This window comes from Eutrema salsugineum, unplaced genomic scaffold (assembly GCF_000478725.1).
Source record: "Eutrema salsugineum unplaced genomic scaffold, Eutsalg1_0 scaffold_10, whole genome shotgun sequence".
Taxonomy (NCBI): domain Eukaryota; kingdom Viridiplantae; phylum Streptophyta; class Magnoliopsida; order Brassicales; family Brassicaceae; genus Eutrema; species Eutrema salsugineum.
In genome coordinates, this window is record NW_006256908.1 from 1,620,665 (window position 1) to 1,641,184 (window position 20,520).

Genomic DNA, 20,520 nt, shown 5'->3' on the forward strand with positions numbered 1-20,520 from the left:
TATATAAATTATTATTCAATATATGTTATCCCCGATTAAGAATATTTAAGAATAAAGAATAGTTAAACTATTTTCTTTCTCACTTTTTTTTCCTTTTCTCTATCGTCTTTCACTTCTTTTTCTTATGATATTTGCCTTCTCTGACTTCTTATTTCTCTTTCTATTTTTTTTCTTCATCTTTTTCCCGTCGTATTCTTCTGCTTTTTTTTTTCATCTATTTCATGAATTTAACTTCTTCATCATTTACGTCTTCTCCGGCATCTTCTTATTTTTTTTCTTTCTGCTTTATATTTGTTCTTCATAGTTCTCTGTCTTCATTATTGTTGTCTTCTTCATATTCTATTACTTCTTTATGGTTTTTCTTTGTCTCATTCTTCATCTTTATCTTCTTCAACTTTCTATTTTTCATCTTCTGGTCTTCTTTGTACTTTTTTTTCATCCGTGTTTATTTTCTCTATCTTATCCTTTTCCAATTCGTGTTTTATCCAATTTTCTTCTACTTCTACTTCACCTTTTTCTACTTCAACATCTTTGTCTCATCTGTCTTCTTATTACTTTTCTGGTTATTTTATTTTTTTTTCCTTCATCATATCGTATTTTCCAACTTCTTCTTCATCTATTTTGGATTCTTCTTCTTTTTTTATTCCTCTTCTATATCTTTCAAATTTACTTATTCCTCTTCTTTGTCTTCTCCAGCTTATTATTCTTCCGGGTTCTCTTCTTCCTTTTCCTTCATTGTCTTCTTCTTCTTATGTTGTGTAACTTTCTCCTTCACCTTCCGATCTTTCATTTACTTCATCATCTTCGACTTCTTCTTTATCTTCCTTCATCTTCTTCTTCTTCTTTTCTTACGATTGTTTTTTTGGTCTTAGAGTTTTTGTTTGTCTTCTTATACTGGTTTTTATTCTTCTAATTCTCTCCCTCTCATTTTTTTTTTCATGATCATCTTTGTCTTTCCCATCTTTTTATCCTTCCATGTTTTTATTCTTCCACTGGATAAATCAATTAGCTTTTATTCTTCCATTAGAAAAATCAATTAGCTTTTCCATCCGAACATCAACCATCTTTACAATTCTAAACAAACATAGAAGGTATTTCTGAATAATGGAGACATATAAGCTTCAGGAAACACACAATTACACTCCAGCCAAAAAAAAAAATTGCTCGATCGATTCTGACTATCCAAATATATATGTATAGCCAGAAAACGAAACCAGCATTTAAAGAAGATGGTACAGCAGAACATGAAAACCCTATAAAAATGAAAGCAAATTAGTCGCATCAAAGAAAAGGAACCACATGCCATTACACATGTAACATTAAAACTACTAAATGGACCTTCACTATGTTCTTCTTCTTCTTCAGCTTCATGAAAGGTAAATGTAGCCAGATAAGTGAAACAAAGCAAGGACCATTTCGTAGATACATGTGTTTCACATACTTACTAATACTTTCATAGTTCGCTAATTACCCCCTTATAATATGATATCCATTTTTGTTTGCTACTGAAAACATCAGATTCTTTCATAATTGTGAACAATTAAAAAAAATAAAGTTATAAATATTACATTTTTGTTTTCCACAATAAGCCCATAGCTTCATATGAACAAAATGGAACTAAATTGTTTCATTTGAAGTTGAGCACTTTTATATATTTGCATCAAGTTCTAGTTTTAGTTAGTATTTGTTAGCGTATAAAGTACTCAGTGATAATACAATGTCATAAGAGATTACAAGATCCAATCCAACACATATGATTTACTCTCTTGGAATCAATTTAACTTTCCAAAGATCCAAGTCTACTTTAAATTGGCTTTTATAAAAATGGTCCTTCTGAAATACCATACAGAGAGACATTTTCTAAAAGGAGAGCCCTTCCATGTCACAATTCTCCGCTATATTATCTCAAAATTACGATATAAATATAGGATCCACCAAAGTATCCAAAATAGTTTTATAAAAAATGATTGATTCACATTCTGTTGCTTGGCTACTTCTAGTTTTTTTAAAGTCTCTCTAATTACTTCCAATGTCTCCTACATCAAAGAAAACACCGTACTCCTCTCTCTTCTCTTTTAAAGCTGTCATGACCTTTGCTTCTGGTCTCGCTAATACCAGCGTCAAACACAACAGGTTCATAGTTCAATCTGTAATGATTGCATCAAGATTCATATCTCAAGCTGTAAATTGACCTTTGATAGCATTAATCAAACTGTGTAGATCGAAGTTCAGACATTGAAGAGATAAAAAGATTGTGTCTGTTTTATATTCTTATCCTACACTTAAAAGCTTCTGTTTTTGTCCAGTTGGATTCTATCAAATGGCTAAGATCACGGTGACACCAACATATGCCCTTGCAGAGTTTGTTCTCTTAAAAAAAAAATAATTTCTTGCTGGCTTTTTGTGAAATTTCACCTGATTAATTAAAAACTCTCATTACATGTTTTTTTGTATTAACCTTGTTTTAGAGTTTGTTCTTTCAAAAATTGTGGCATTAGCCGTAGTATCCCTAGGTGTGGCCATCAAGAGAGTAACCGATCTAGAATTAATTTTTTTTTTCTGCACTGGTTGCTCTTAATTGGATTATACAAGTCTCATCAAAAAAAAATCCTCTGATCTAATCTTCAGCAACAATATAATTGGACTGCCCTAGTGTAGGAATCTCTCTCTCTTTACTTTAATTGAGGCATAAGCAATATAAGTATCTTAAGATAATACACTTTTTACTGAATGAAGATTGATGTGGAAGACGATGCCGTTTACTGTCTTCTTCTTGTTGTCTCTCATGTCATGACTTAACCCACCTGGAGTTGTGCTCTTCAAATGGGACTTGGTTAATACCTCTGCAATCTTCGTCTCAACTTTGCTTGGCTTTCTTCTCCAGCCTGCTCGGGACATGGCTCTAGAACAATATCAGGACCTACCTCTCATACGGGGTTTCCATTGTTGGATTCTAGGATGCCAAACCTATTTGGATGGAAACTCAGTATAAAATAGCAATGGTGCCTATTCGAGACACTTGATTGCATTCCATCCTAATCAAAAACTTGTTATGATTTTCCTTTTTTTGTCAGACCAAATAATTTGTGACGAAGAGAGATGGTAAGGTAAAACATGATTCCCTATCAAAAAGATCAATATAATAAATTAGAGAGATCAAAATAATAAATTAGAGAATTTGCACACTTAGAGTAGTATAATAAGTTAACTTTTTTTTGCACACTTTAATTTTGTCAAAAACTAATTAACAACAATTATTATTTACAAATACCTGTTAGATCCATTGGAATATATGATTCCAAAAGTTCGAGCCAATCAACTATAGTTTGCGGGATAAACTCTAGGTTTAAAGAAAAACAATAAAGAAGATCAGGTCAATCTATATTTACAAACAATAACTGATTACTCCTAAACATAATTACATACGAGATATGATAGTACATTTTCTAAACATCTATTTACGAACACGAATGTATAAAAAGACGTTTATGAACAAGAAAGAAGAGGAACATGACTTAAGAAGACAGTGGTGGTTGTTGTATAGTTAAAAAATATGTAGACGATACGGGTATATATAGAGTAGGATAAATGCTTTAGGGTTTAGGGTTTCTATGTTGGTGGCCCATTTAACAGATTCGGTGGGTATGACCAAAAACAAAATTGTTGGGTTATGAACAAACTTGATGGCTCATAATCGATGAAAAAAAGTCATGTCACATATATTGACACATAGGATTAATGATCGTCCTATCAGAACTAATTAAAATGCCACAACATTTTTTTAAATAATGACACGTAAGCGAATCGCTGTGGAGACGACACAGTATTTCTAACTTCTCAAATAATAGTATAGAATATTTCGTAGATATATGTGTTTCACATACTTACTAATATTTACATAGTTCGCTAATTACCCCCTTATAATATGATATTCATTTTTGTTTGCTGCTGAAAACATCAGATTCTTTCATAATTGTGAACAATTAAAAGTAAAATAAAGTTAACTCCAAAATGTGATCTACGTCACAAATACTCCATTTTCGTTTTCCACAATAAGCGTATAGCTCCATATGAACAAAATGGAACTAAATTATTTCATTTGAAGTTGAGCATTTTTAATGGAAGAAAAGTTTTGGACATGTAGAGCTACGCGCGGCGCGTGATGTTTTCGAAATGCTCTCAGGCACATTTCTCGATAGATCTCAACACCGAACTCGATTTCCGTGCTCCGCCATGAACTTCCTCGTACGGACGACTCTTTCAACCGCATCTGCATTTCACGACCAGGAAGCTTCTTCAATGCTAGCAATCTTTATCTAATTCCAACCGTTTCAAAGAGCCCGCAACAAAAGAGGAAAGCTTTGTGGGAGGAACTTACAATGATGGCGAGCACAACAGATTCACCCTGGTTCCTTACCGGGGACTTTAACGACATCCTCGACAACTCGGAAAAGTCTGGTGGACCTCAAAGAGCCGATGGCTCCTTTGGAGATTTTCGTGCTTTCATGTCTGAGAACGACCTCTTTGATCTACATTTTACCGGCAACTGCCTCTCCTGGAGAGGCACCAGACACACACACCTCGTCCATTGCCGCCTAGACAGAGCGCTCTCTAAGAGTTCCTGGGCTGAAATGTTTCCTTCTGGCAGATCCCATTACCTCCGGTTTGAAGGCTCTGATCACAAGCCCATTATCACCCTCTTCGAACATCCATCTCCTGCAAAAAAGGGTTATTCCATTATGACAGACGCACGAAGAACAACACAGAGATAAAAAAAAAGCTTATCGAAGAAGCTTGGAACTCCTCCCCTGAGTCTTCTGTAGAACATCGAATCTCCTTCTGCTGTAAAGCAATCTCCCTATGGAACAGATCTATGGCAGTTAATAATCAGAGGCTAAATTTCACTGCTCTATGGCAGTTAAATCTGATATGAGCAAGGCATATGACCGTTTGGAGTGGAACTTTATTGAGAATGTTCTCCTACGCTTGGGTTTTCATCATACATGGATCAAGTGGACAATGCACTGCATCACCTCTGTCTTGTATTCTTACCTGATTAATGGAGCAGCTCATGGCTTAGTCCAACCTCAAAGGGGTATCCGCCAAGGAGACCCCCTCTCTCCTTTCATCTTTATCCTCTACGGAGAAGTCTTATCCGGTCTCTGCAAGAAAGTTCAAAACAGTGGTCTAATGCCTGGTATACGCGCATCAAAAGGAAGGCCCCTCATTAATCATTTGCTTTTCATAAACGATACAATGTTTTTTAGTAAAACAAATGAACGATGCTGCAAAGCTCTAAAAGACAGTCTGACCAACTATGAGCTAGTGTCTGGACAGATGATCAACAAAGCCAAATCCTCGATAACCTTTTCCAGCAAAAATCCTCACAAAATCCGAGAAAGAGTTAAAACTTACATGGGGATAGCCAACGAAGGAGGCCAAGGTAAATACTTGGGCCTCCCTGAACACTTCGGAAGACGCAAAAATATTTGTTCACTGTTATAGTGGACCGCATCCGACAGAATTCCATCAACTGGTCTTCAAAACTTTTTTCAAGTGCAGGCAAAATGATCATGTTGAAATCAGTTTTCTCCGCCATGCCAACTTATACCATGTCCTGCTTCCGCCTACCTGACAGTCGCTACAAACGTATTCAGTCAGCCTTGACCCACTTCTGATGGGATTCAAAACCTGATAAGAAGAAAATGGCCTGGATATCATGGGACAAGCTGAAAAGATCAAAAAGAGTTGGGGGATTAGGCTTTCGTGATATTAAAAGTTTCAATGAGGCTCTCCTAGCTAAACTGAGCTGGTGTATTCTGAAGCACCATACTTGCCTTCTCTCCAGAGTTCTCAAAGGCAAATACTGTGGCCATGAATCTTTTCTCACAGTCAAGAACAGCGCTTCAGCTTCACATGGATGGCAGGGCATTCTCATCGGCCGAGACCTCCACCTAAAACACCTCGGAAAAGCTATTGACAACAGAAAGCAAACTAGGCTCTGGTCTGACCCATGGCTCTCCCTCTGCGATCCAACCTTTCCTATGGGATCCCCAACAGCCGCAACAAAAGACTTCACAGTTTCAGACATTATTCATGAGGATTCGGGTACGTGGGACATAAGGAAAATTGATGAGCTCATACCTTTTTCACAAGTCGAAAATTCTCAGCATCAAACTGTGCTCGTCGGACCTTGACGACACTTACATCTGGCTGCTTAACCCATCAGGTGACTATTCTGTCAAGACCGGTTACCATGCTGCAATGAATGCCACCAGCCACAATGCACCTACACAAGTGAACCCCCAACCTATTAATTGGAACACTGAAATCTGGAATGGCCCATTCTCCCAAAAAATAAGGATGTTTATCTGGAAAGCCATCCAAGGGGCTTTACCTCTGGGTGAAAACTTCTTAAAGAGGGGAATGCAAGCATCTTCGTCTTGTCCTCGATGCGGAGAGACTGAAACGGCACAACATCTTTTTCTGCACTGCCCTTTCACAAGAAGCTTATGGGAGATAGCACCCTTCACGGAACACTTTGATCCAGCCTTCTTCAATGACTTCACCTCAGGATTCATCCTGGGGAAAAAATTTAATCTATCTCCCACCCTTTAGTTTTGGCCCAAACCCCCTCTTCCCATGGATCTGTTGGCAGCTCTGGTGCTATCGCAATCTGCTCCTCTTTGAAAATCGTATCGCATCGGCCTTAGAAACTTTGACTGAATCACTAGTCATGGCACGAGAATGGTGGATGGTGCAAAGTACTAACTGGGAGAGCCGATCCAGTGCTCCGCCCTTGATACCACCTTCGGATCTAGGAGACAGGGTTAGCATCTTTATGGATACGGCCTGGAGGAATGACACCCAGATGTCGGGATCGGGATGGGTTTTCAAGAATCAGAACTGCCGCATCGGTCAAGGCACCGGAATCGAACCTTTTGTTGCCTCTCCTCTGATTGGAGAGACGCTTGCACTCTTATCGGTGATGAGAGATGTTCTCCGATCAGGATTCCGGAAAATTACTATCCACTCCGACTCGCAAACTCTCATAAATGCAATCAGAAACGACATGCAAATTATGGAGCTCTACGGACTACTCCATGAAATCAAAACTCTCTCATCTCAATTTAGATCTGTTTGTTTCTTCTATATTCCTCGATCTAGTAACTCTTTGGCTGATAGTCTAGCAAAGAAATCACTCCGTGATTTCTCCTCTGTACTACCTTGACCTTTGAGATCTAATATCTATTTGATGAAAAACAAAAAAAAAAAGTTGAGCACTTTTTATATATTTGCATCAAGTTCTAGTTTGAGTTAATAGTTGTTAGCGTATAAAGTACTAAGTGATAATACAATGTCATAAGAGATTACAAGATCCAATCCAACACATATGATTTACTCTCTTGGAATCAATGTAACTTTCCAAATATCCAAGTCTACTTTAAATTGGCTTTTATAAAAATGGTCCTTCTGAAATACCTTATAGAGAGACATCTTCTAAAAGGAGAGCCCTTCCATGTCACAATTCTCAACTATATTATCTCAAAATTACGAAATAAATATGGGAACCACCAAAGTATCCAAAATACATTTATAAAAAAGATGATTGATTCACATTCTGTTGCTTGGATACTTCTAGTTTTTTTAAAGTCTCTCTAATTACTTCTAATGTCTCCTACATCAAAGACAACAGCGTATTCCTCTCTCTTCTCTTTTAAAGCTGTCATGACCTTTGCTTCTGATCTCGCTAATACCAGCCTCAGACACAACAGGTTCATAGTTCAATCTGTAATGATTGCATCAAGATTCATAGCTCAAGCTGTAAATTGACCTTTGATAGCAGTAATCAAACTGTGTAGATCGAAGTTCAGACATTGAAGAGATAAAAAAGATTGTGCTCTGTTTTATATTTTTATCCTACACTTAAAAGCTTCTGTTTTTTTTCCAGTTGGATTCTATCAAATGGCTAAGATCACGGTGACACCAACATATGCCCTTGCAGAGTTTGTTTTCTTTAAAAAAAAACATTTCTTGCTGGTTTTTTTGTGAAATTTCACCTGATTAATGATAGTAGGAATTTTTCAATCCTTGATCAATTCCTCAACTACTCATGTCATTGTAGCACTTGAGGTATCAATCCAAATGGAAAGATTCTAGACACTAAGACTATGAGGATCAATTCTTAATCCAAATCTAACTAAACAGATGAGTTGGTAACCAAGATTATCTAAAAGCATATAATAAAACAAGCAAGAACAAACATTAATTAAGAATTAAACAAGCAAGAGAAACTAGACAATCACTCAAATTCAAATAAAGAGAAAGCTAAACCTCTAGACGTGATCATTGATCAGGGTGCTTTAAATGTGAATTCATGATGCTAAGCAAACAATGCAACACTTGCAAATCTTTAGTCTAGACTTCCAATTCAGATTAATTCATTCTCATGACAGAAATCCCTTTGTTAATTACCAATTCAAGACTAATTCCCATTAGATGAATAAACAATCAACAAGCATAAGGGTCCAAGTCTAAAATGACCAGACAGCCTCTTTGTGCATCAAAATAAGAGCTAAGAAAGGCTGAATCTTATACAGAAAGATAAAGCAAGCATCACATGATCTCAAATTCCAATTAACTTAGAACTCTAATCTAGATTAATCCTCTCATGAAGGCACTAACCTCTACTCTAATCCATTTTCAAACCAAATCATAATTTGTGAAATATGAATCAATGAGCATTAAGAAACAGTTCTAATTTGTCATTCATGCATTTAACAATCATTCCCATGATGAAAAAGGCATAAACCCTTAAGTTAGCTCATTCAGGCATTTCATCAAACACCTTGTAGGTGGAGAAATGCCTAAGTTCTAGATCAAGCTTATAATGAGAGATCTAGCATTAGGATCAGCTAACTAAGGAAAGGAGAAGAGAATCTAAGCTTAAACAATCATTAATCTACATCTAAGCACCGTAATCTACACACCTAGAAGCTTAAAAGAAGACTACTCACTAATCATGATGAACACATCATTTCCTTTGCAAGAGGTGATGTTAATCATGATTAGAAGCAAAGATAAGAAGATGATATGATAAGAAACAGACTTAGATTGATTAACTCTTTGAGATATCTCTTAACAAACTCGTTTTTTAACAAAAGGGGAAAGAGAAACAAGAGAGAACAAAGCTTCCCTCTTGGAAAAAACCCTAAAAAACATATATAGTGTCTCTTGCGGACCGGGTCAGCCCAGGAGAAACTGGGTACTGACCTGGCTTCAAATGGGTCATGACTCAAGTGTGAGGGTTGGTCCAGTGTCTCCCAGGTCGCATGCCCAAGTCGCACAGGTGAAGAACTTGTCTTGTGAGACTTAAATCGCTTGGTTTTAGCCGCACGCCCAAGTAGGTGTGTTTTACGAGTCTTTGTGCGGCTTAATCTTCTTCTTCTTCAACTCGCTGGACCAAGGCGGTTGGTCATCCCTTAGTCCCAAGCCGTATGCCCAAGTCGGAGTAGATTGCGAGTGATCGTGCGACTTAGTTTCAAGCGCGACCAACTCGCATGCCTAAGTCGCATGATTGTGGACTTAGCATTTTTCTTGCTCGGGAGCCTCAGACCTTATCCAGTGATAGCTTTCCCGCACTTCTCAACTCGCAGCATCAACTTTCAGGCTTGCGAGTTAACCAAGTCGCAAGACTATCTCGCAGCATTCAGAGCAGCTTGGACCACTTCGCATTCCGGGAGCTGTAACTTCCAGGATATTTGTCCGAATTGTGTGCTTCCGGTTTCAGAAGACAGAAGACTCATATATCTTCAACTTTAGTGAAGGAAGCTTCGGTGGTTGGGAGGTGGAAGGTTTCCTGGAGGGCTCATCTTCACAGTGCATTTACACGATCAGAGAGAGGCGTCTAGACATGTGTCCATACCGAAAACGTTATCTTATTGCTCGTAGCTCCGAATTGAATGATCTCGGACTTTCTGGAAAGAGGACTCAAATATCTCTGATTCTCATGAATGCCCCGTAAACTGATTCGGTCTGGAAGTGCACCGTCCTTCGCATTCTTCGGAGCTCATCGGGTCGGTCCAAAACGGTAGCGAGACAGGAGTTCCTTCCGACGAGCTTAACTTTCTGCTCACGTGTCCGAATTCTACCATTCCACTTGATCTGGAATCGTGATCCAATCTTCTCCAACTTTGATGAAGCACCCGACAGCTGAATCGGACCGGAAGGTTACCCGGACAGGCGATCATTCAAGAGTATCGGATTGCTCCGTAATGGATGCGAGAGAGGTCTGTCTTCCGGTGACCGTATCTTTCCGCTCAGTGCTCCAAATGCCCTGATTCAACTTCTCCTGGGTTCGTGACTCAATTATCTCCAACGTTTCGGAAGACTCTATAAGCTGAATCGGCCAGAAAGATCTTCCGGTGATGCGATTTCGGAAATCTATCTGCACTCGAGAATTTTGGCCGAGAGACTTGACCGCGGTACGTGTTTTTGGCCGAGAAAGCTACCCGCGGGATGGATTTTGGCCGAGAATCTTCGGCCATCAGTACATCATTTTGCCGAGAAACCCAAAATTGCTCCTTTTCACCATTTTTGATCATTTCAACTCCATTTCTTCATCTGAGTCACATCCTCCACTCCAAATAGGCTCCAAAAACACCTGTTTAACACTCCAAGCCATGCAAAACTCTCTTGGACCTAATGCAATCTCCTAAGTCCTAAAACAATGCCTAAAGACCTAAAATGCATGAGATAAGACATGATTTGGACTAAAATATGTACACTAAAAGATGTAATTTATGAATATATCAATTCCCCCACACTTATCCTTTGCTTGTCCTCAAGCAAAAAGAACTAATGAGAGAGAGAGGTTGAATGCATTGGGAGTTCATATTTCCTCTTTGAGAGAAGTGATCACAATGAAAATTCAAGTTCATGCTCAATTATGCAATGCAAAGCCATACTCAGATATATATCAACTCAACAAGGAATCTCCACAAGTTCTTCTCTCTCTCAACTCTTTCACATTCATTAAGCTTTTATCAGGTGAATCTAATGATGCAGTGTTTAAACAAGCTGGGTTGGCTAGGGAGAGGCTATGAGATTAAAATGATCTCATCAGTGTTCAAGCGGGTTTGATGCAGCAAAGGGATATCTCTATGAATGATCAAACTTTGGCAGAATGCTAAAGGTAAAAAGCAACCTATGCATACAAGGGCAAAGACTCATCACACCCCACACTCTACTCAAAGCTTTCTCACTTGCTCACTCTCTCAAGAACCTCACTTTTCACACTTATTTTCCTCTCACTAGGGGACTTACTTTTCATTTTCACTCTCTTGGAGTTCAAACTTTACACAGCTCTTTTTCTTTTGCAACCTCTAGCCTCTTTTTCTTTCTTTTCAAAATATTTGAGCTCTTTGGCTTCTTTTCTTTTCCTTTTACTTAGAGGCTAGACTCTTTCTTTTCAAGACACCAGAGCTCACTTTCTTTAACTCAAAACTCCAAGACTGATTTATTTTTCTTTCATTCCCCTAGCTATTTCCACTTTCTCTTTTCCACTCATCTCACCTTTTTCCACTCACCAACAAGTCTTTTCCCCCACACTTATTCCTCGCCAACACACTCAGTTCCTTGATGTTGGAACACAGCACTCAATGAGACCTGCCCTTGTTGCTCTAAACCTAACACTTTCTGCTAAGTTTGATCCAAGGTGGCCTTTCAATCACACACAAACATTTGGCTTGAAAGAAGGATGGGTTCAGGGTGAGGAAAACTGATCCAGATGTGGACTCAGCTATTTGAGCTAAGGAAAAGGGTAGTAAAAACAGGATTCTAGCTCAAATATGTATATAGGTATTTACAAGCTTATTCAAACAATGCATCACAAGATAATTTCAAGTCAAGTTCAAGGTTTTCACTTATTAGAGTTGAGTTCAATTCAAACTTGCTTCTCAGATTCAAATCATTTCAAGCCTTCCAAGCACAGAAATCATTTCACAAGCATATTTAATCCAAATTCTCAAAGTGATGTACTCTCAAGGAAAGAACCTATCATTACTCCCATGCACAATGAAACCTATATGATGCAACTAGACTCAATCTTAAAAATGTGAAATGCAACTAGAATGAACATTTTTTTGTGAAAATTTTTCAGATTTTTCCATTTTTTTGGTTTTTTTATATGCACTTAGATGAATGCAAAATGAGACTCAAAGTGAAAAGGAAAATAAGAGCAGAATAAACATGATTAGTAAACACAAAACCCCTCCCCCACACTTAAATAACACAGTCCCTTGTTTTATAAAAGCATGAGAAAGAGAAAAAATCAAACATGAAATGCAAAAGATAAAGAAAAATGCTAAATGCTCATTTACAAGTGTTTGGAGTAATACCTGGTGTGGTTCTTATGCAAAAGGGGAGTGAGTATCTGCACCAGATGAGGCTAGACATCACCGGAGATGGGTTTGGCTTGGCCTGAACTCCCTTGTGCGGCATGGACTTGTCTTGGACCAACTCGCAGACTTTGGGACATAGATACCTCGGCCTTTCTTCTTTTTGGTGCGGCCTGGTCTCCTTGCTCCCAGCCAGCACGCCCAACTCGGAGTGTATTGCGGATCATCGTGCGGCTTAGTCCATTGCTTACTGAGCCGCACTCCCAGGTCACAGACTTTGGGACTTAAACTCCTCAGGCTTCTTCTTGATCTTATGCGGCCTGGTCCCTTTTGTTTCTTTCTCGCACGCCCAGGCCGGTGTGAATTACGAGTCTTGCTGCGGCCTGGGCTCTTGGACACCAGCTAGCACAACCAACTCGCAGGACTCAGCACTTAGTCACCTTGGCCTTTCCTCTCTTTTGTGCGGCTTGATCCTCTTGCACCAGGTAGCACGACCAACTCGGTGTGTATTGCGGGTCCTGCTGCGAGTTAGTCTTTTCTTTATCCAAGCCGCACACCCAGGTAGCACTCAGGCGTCCTCCAAGTTTTCCAGACCTTAAACACTTCTCTCAGCCCTCTCACATGCTCCATTTCATTTATCACTGGGCTATGTCCTCCAAAAATTACCTAGAACCTGAGACCAACTAACAAAACCCATCAAAAGATCCTAAAACATAAAAAGAAATGAGAGAAAAGATTAAAAAGATTATATACAAGGATAAGCTTGGGGTGTCTCCCAAGAGCACTTTGTTTAAAGTCACTAAGTTTGACTTCTTACACTCTTTTTAGTGAGGGAGAGGAGGAGCTTTGATGCTCCAGGTCTTGTCCATGAATTCAAGCATGAGGTCCTTGTTCATCAGCTCTTGGACACCATCAGATCCTTTGTCTATGAACTCGGGTGTGAGGATAGCTCTGACTTTGGCAAATGGTCTTGATCTTCCATTGCCTTTAACCTTGTATTCAACAGCTCCACCAACAAACTTCCAAGGAGTGAGAGTTAAGACCTGAGAAGATGAATGGTCTGGTTCTTGGTGGGTTCTTGTCTTGAGACCTTGAGCCATTGCCTTTGTTGCTGCTAATCTCCTTCTCACTTGGTGTAGGAGATAGAGATTCCAAGCAAGCTTCATCATCACTAAAGAAATCCCCTTCAAACTCAAGATCAGGTCTTATTAGGGATTCTTTCTTTTTCTCAACAGATGCAAGGGGTTGAGCTTCTTCTATAGTTCCAATACTCCCCACATACATCATCCCATAGTGTTTCAACTCATCAGAATCATCAGATATAACTCCACAAAACCCAGCAAGAGGAGGCTTAAGAGGATAAGATACTTCATCATCTACCTTAGCAAGCACCACTCTTTGAATAACAAAGTCCATCCTTGCTCCTGTGGTGTTCAGAAATGGAGTTCCAAGCAAAAGAGGTAGCTCTTTTATCTTCTTCATCTTCATAACTACAAAATCTGTTGGAACTGTGCATTCACCAATTTTCAATGGGTAGTCTTCAAGGATTCCATATGGTTTCTTTGAGGATGAATCTCCAAAGGTGATTGACATGGGGTGATGCTTAAGACTCTTGATCCCTAGTCTCTCCACCATGTCTAAAGACATTACACTGATGCTTGATCCAGAATCACACAAAGCATTGTCCACTTTCAAATTTCCAAGAGAGCATGAGATGGAGAACTTTCCTGGGTTGCCTAGCTTGGGAATAGATTTGGGTTTCATCCTTGTTGAGCCAGTGCTAGAGACTCCATCAGATTTCCTTCCTTGAACCATTCTCTGATCCTTTCCTTCAGCAATCTCAGAATCATTCTTTTTCATAACAAAACAAGCTGCCTCCCCACCTTCTTTCTCAATGTCCTCATTGAGATCACAGAACAGGAAGTCAAACTCCTCTATGATGGCGTCCTCATCATCTTGTGTTAGGAACTTTGCACTTGAGACATTGCCATGGAGAAGATCCTCAATTTCTTTGACAGCAGCATGATTCCCATCATTTGAGAGGATGGCATTGCAGTATTCTGTTGGATGTGCAACTGATGTCCCTGGTAGAGATCTTTGAGCTTGAGAACTGCAGTGGCCCTTGTTGTTCTCTAGAGTCTTGACTTTGGAAGCCAAGGTTGAAAGCTGAGATAGAAGATCAGAATAACTGCAATCCACCTTGTTGTTAATCTCTGCCATTTTCTTGTTAAAGTCCATGGCACCACTTGCTTGACCTTTGAGGATTTCCTGGAGCAGGTTCTGCACTTCTTGATCCTTATTCTCTGAGTTCTGTTGGAGACTTTGTTGTTGGGGAAGGACAAAACCTTGTTGTTGAGTGTTTTGAGGATAGAAGTTCTGGTTTGGGGGATTCTTGTAGTAGGTAAAGCCCTTTTGGTAACCTTGTTGGCCACCTACAAAGTTCACCTCAGTTGTGATGTCTTCCCTTTGAAATGTGTCTTGAAACACATGATTCACATCTCTAACAAAGTTGGCTGACTGATGAGAAGCTAAGAGAAGTGTGTCTAGCTTCTCATTGAGAGACTTGATGTCTTTCCTTGTCCTTTCCTCTTCAGCACTCACAGCTCCTCTTGAATTCCTTTCAAAGTCTGATCCATAAAGCTCATCACTCTGAACTACATTCTCCAGTAGGGTCATGGCATCATTGACTTCCTTGGTCATGAAATTACCATTTGAAGCTGTGTCCAAGAGAAGTCTGACCTTTGGTAAAGTACATCTGTAGAAGGTACTTAGCAGCTGACAATCTGAGAATCCATGGTGAGGGCATTGCATGGTATACCCTCTAAATATTTCCCAAGCCTCACAAAATGATTCATGGTTCTTCTGAATGAAACTTGAGATTTCATTTCTTAACCTTGCTGTTCTTGATGAAGAGAAGAACTTGGTTAGAAATGCTCTTTTGCATTGCTCCCATGTTGTGACTGATCCTTGAGGTAGAGACTTTTCCCATTGATGAGCTTTGTCTCCTAGAGAAAAAGGGAATAGCCTCAACTTGAAACAGTCCTCACTCACTCCATTCATCTTAGTTAGATCACAGACTCTATCAAAGTTGTCAATGTGATCTAATGGGTCTTCTAATGCCAAGGCATGGAACTTGTTTGATTGCACCATGTTGATCAAGCCAGATTTGATCTCAAAATCGTTTTCAGGTGTAGGAGCCTCAATCCCATGTCTTTGACCCTGAGCATTGGCCTCATCACCAGCTCCCACAACTTGTCTTGGACGTGGAGGTGGTGGCTCTTCCTGATTCTGGTGGTTTCCATTACCACCATGAGCCTGTTGCCCTTGATCCATACCCAACCTCTCAATGTGCTCAGCTCTTTCTCTTTGTCTCCTTGCTTGACTTCTGGTGTTCATACACCTGAAAACAAAGACAGCACTTGAAAGGTAATCAGTAAAACAAAAGAAAATGACTTGATCTCAAGAAGATACAAAGTCCTAATGCTAGAATGAACTCTCCAATTGGAAACGGCGCCAAATTGATAGTAGGAATTTTTCAATCCTTGATCAATTCCTCAACTACTCATGTCATTGTAGCACTTGAGGTATCAATCCAAATGGAGAGATTCTAGACACTAAGACTATGAGGATCAATTCTTAATCCAAGTCTAACTAAACAGATGAGTTGGTAACCAAGATTATCTAAAAGCATATAATAAAACAACCAAGAACAAACAGTAATTAAGAATTAAACAAGCAAGAGAAACTAAACAATCACTCAAATTCAAATAAAGAGAAAGCTAAACCTCTAGATGTGATCATTGATCAGGGTGCTTTAAATGTGAATTCATGATGCTAAGCAAACAATGCAACACTTGCAAATCTTTAGTCTAGACTTCCAATTCAGATTAATTCATTCTCATGACAGAATCCCTTTGTTAATTACCAATTCAAGACTAATTCCCATTAGATGAATAAACAATCAACAAGCATAAGGGTCCAAGTCTAAAATGACCAGACAGCCTCTTTGTGCATCAAAATAAGAGCTAAGAAAGGCTGAATCTTATACAGAAAGATAAAGCAAGCATCACATGATCTCAAATTCCAATTAACTTAGAACTCTAATCTAGATTAATCCTCTCATGAAGACACTAACCTCTACACTAATCCATTTTCAAACCAAATTATCATTTGTGAAATATGAATCAATGAGCATTAAGAAACAGTTCTAATTTGTCATTCATGCATTTAACAATCATTCCCATGATGAAAAAGGCATAAACCCTTAAGTTAGCTTTCAGGCATTTCATCAAACACCTTGTAGGTGGAGAAATGCCTAAGTTCTAGATCAAGCTTCTAATGAGAGATCTAGCATTAGGATCAGCTAACTAAGGAAAGGAGAAGAGAATCTAAGCTTAAACAATCATAAATCTACATCTAAGCACCCTAATCTACACACCTAGAAGCTTAAAAGAAGACTACTCACTAATCATGATGAACACACCATTTCCTTTGCAAGAGGTGATGTTAATCATGATTAGAAGCAAAGATAAGAAGATGAGATGATAAGAAACAGACTTAGATTGATTAAATCTTTGAGATATCTCTTAACAAACTCGTTTTTTAACAAAAGGGGAAAGAGAAACAAGAGAGAACAAAGCTTCCCTCTTGGAAAAAAACCCTAAAAAGCATATATAGTGTCTCTTGCGGACCGGGTCAGCCCAGGAAAAACTGGGTACTGACCCGGCTTCAAATGGGTCATGACTCAAGTGTGAGGGTTGGTCAAGTGTCTCCCAGGTCGCATGCCCAAGTCGCACAGGTGAAGAACTTGTCTTGTGAGACTTAAATCGCTTGGTTTTAGCCGCACGCCCAAGTAGGTGTGTTTTACGAGTCTTTGTGCGGCTTAATCTTCTTCTTCTTCAACTCGCTGGACCAAGGCGGTTTCTGGGGGAATGTATATGTGCGACTTGGTCATCCCTTAGTCCCAAGCCGCAAGCCCAAGTCGGAGTAGATTGCGAGTGATCGTGCGGTTTAGTTTCAAGCGCGGCCAACTCGCATGCCTAAGTCGCATGATTGTTGACTTAGCATTTTCCTTGCTCGGGAGCCTCAGACCTTATCCAGTGATAGCTTACCCGCACTTCTCAACTCGCAGCATCAACTTCCAGGCATTCATCTTCAGGCTTGCGAGTTAACCAAGTCGCAAGACTATCTCGCATCATTCAGAGCAGCTTGGACCACTTCGCATTCCGGGAGGTGTAACTTCCAGGATATTTGTCCGAATTGTGTGCTTTCGGTTTCAGAGGACTGAAGACTCATATATCTTTAACTTTGGTGAAGGAAGCTTCAGTGCTTGGGAGGTGGAAGGTTTCCTGGAGGGCTCATCTTCGCAGTGCATTTACACGATCAGAGAGAGGCGTCTAGACATGTGTCCGTTCCGGAAACGTTATCTTCTTGCTCGTAGCTCCGAATTGAATGATCTCACACGTTCTAGAAAAAGGACTCAAATATCTCTGATTCTCATTAAGGCCCCGTAAACTGATTCGGTCTGGAAGTGCACCGTCCTTCGCATTCGTCGGAGCTCATCGGGTCGGTCAAAAACGGCAGCGAGACAGGAGTTCCTTCCGACGCGCTTAACTCTCTGCTCACGTGTCCGAATTCTATCATTCCACTTGCTCTGGAACCGTGATCCAATCTTCTCCAACTTTGATGAAGCACCCAACAGCTGAATCGGACCGGAAGGTTACCCGGACAGGCGATCATTCAGAGTATCGGATTGTTCCGGAATGGATGCGAGAGAGGTCTATCTTCCGGTGACCGTATCTTTCCGCTCAGTGCTCCAAATGCCCTGATTCAACCTCTCCTGGGTTCGTGACTCAATTATCTCCAACTTTTCGGAAAATTCTATAAGCTGAATCGTCCAGAAAGATCTTCCGGTGACGCGATTTCGGAAATCTATCTGCACCCGGGAATTTTGGCCGAGAGACTTGACCGCGGTACGTGTTTTTGGCCGAGAAAGCTACCCGCGGGATGGATTTTGGCCGAGAATCTTCGGCCATCAGTACATCATTTTGCCGAGAAACCCAAAATTGCTCCTTTTCACCATTTTTGATCATTTCAACTCCATTTCTTCATCTGAGTCACATCCTCCACTCCAAATAGGCTCCAAAAGCACCTGTTTAACACTCCAAACCATGCAAAACTCTCTTGGACCTAATGCAATCTCCTAAGTCCTAAAACAATGCCTAAAGACCTAAAATACATGAGATAAGACATGATTTGGACTAAAATATGTACACTAAAAGATGTAATTTATGAATATATCAATTAATTAAAAACTCCCATTACATGTTTTTTTTTTTTAACCTTGTTTTAGAGTTTGTTCTTTCACAAATTGTGGCATTAGCCGTAGTATGCCTAGGTGTGGCCATCACGAGAATAACCGATCTAGAATTAAATTTGTTTTCTGCATTGGTTGCTCTTGCTTGGATTATACAAGTGCCATCAAAAAATCCTCTGATCAAATCTGTAACAATATAATTGGACTGCCCTAGTGTAGGAATCTCTCTCTCTCTTTTTTTTTTATTGAGGCTTAAGCAATATAAGTATCTTAAGATAATACACTTTTTACTGAATGAAGATTGATGTTGAAGACGATGCCGTTTACTGTCTTCTTCTTGTTGTCTCTCATGTCATGACTTAACCCACCTGGAGTTGTGCTCTTCAAATGGGACTTGGTTAATACCTCTGAAATCTTCGTCTCGACTTTGCTCGGCTTTCTTCTCCAGCCTGCTCGGGACATGGCTCTAGAAAACAATATCAGGAGCTACCTCTCATACGGGGTTTCCATTGTTGGATTCTAGGATGCCAAACCCATTTGGATGGAAACTCGGTATAAAATAGCAATTGTGCCTTTTCGAGACACTTGATTGTATTCCATCCAAATCAAAAGATACTTGTTATGCTTTTCTTTTTTTGTCAGACCACATAATTTGTGATGAAGAGAGATGGTAAGGTAAAACGTGATTCTCTACCAAAAATATCAATATAATAAATTAGAGATATCATAATAATAAATTAGAGAATTTGCACACTTAGAGTAGGATAGTATAAAAAGTTAACTATTTTTTGCACACTTTAATTTTGTCAAAAACTAATTAACAACAATTATTAGTTACAATTACCTGATAGATCCATTGGAAGATATTATTCCAAAAGTTCGAGCCAATCAACTATAGTTTGCGGGATGAACTCTAGGTTTAAAGAAAAACAATAAAGAAGCTTAGGTCAATCTCTATTTACGAACAATAACTGATTACTCCTAAACGTAATTACATACGAGATATGATAGTATATTTCCTAAACATCTTTTTTACGAATACGAATATATAAAAAGGCGTTTACGAACAAGAAAGAAGAGGAACATGACTTAAGAAGACAGTGGCGGTTGTTGTATAGTTAAAAAAATATGTAGACGATACGGGTATATATAGAGTATGATAAATGTTTTAGGGTTTAGGGTTTCTATGTTGGTGGCCCATTTAACAGATTTGGTGGGTATGACCGAAAACAAAATTGTTGGGTCATGAACAAACTTGATGGCCCATAATCGATGAAAAAGACATGTCACATATATTGACACGTAGGATTAATGATCGTCCTATCAGAACTAATTAAAATGCCACATAATTTTTTTTGATATTGACATGTAAGCGAATCGCTGTGGAGACGACGCATAGGATTTATAACTTCGCAAATAATAATATAGATTATATATGTGTTTCATGTGTAAAGGTTAATCTAATAAAATTATTATACTGGACCAAGACATTCAAGTCACAACTCACAACTAAACACATGGAAAAAGAAAAATCACTACTATAACAAGCAAAATTTTACTTTATTTTTATCTTATAAGGTTACATATTGGTCCGATTGGTGATCTATTCACTACAAGAAAGAAGGGCTTTTCCAACGAATTATTTACAACGATTTGTGGTCGTCGTAAATTTATGACGGAATTACGTCGTATTTACGACGTCCAAAGATTTCGTCGTAAATTCGACGTAAAAAAGTACCCTCGTAAAATCGTCGTAAATTTACGAAGATATTACGACGAATAAAGAACGAATTTTATTTCGTCGTA

The 20,520-nt window shown here is 39.1% G+C and overlaps 1 non-coding gene and 1 pseudogene across 1 annotated transcript; both read left to right on the forward strand.

The window, feature by feature from the left end:
- The first annotated feature begins 1,963 nt into the window (after positions 1-1,963).
- Positions 1,964-4,513, forward strand: LOC112090251 (annotated as a pseudogene).
- Positions 4,514-15,186: 10,673 nt separating this feature from the next.
- Positions 15,187-15,293, forward strand: LOC112081714. The gene has a single exon (XR_002896636.1). It is a non-coding gene; the product is annotated as a small nucleolar RNA R71 (small nucleolar RNA).
- Positions 15,294-20,520: the final 5,227 nt, after the last annotated feature.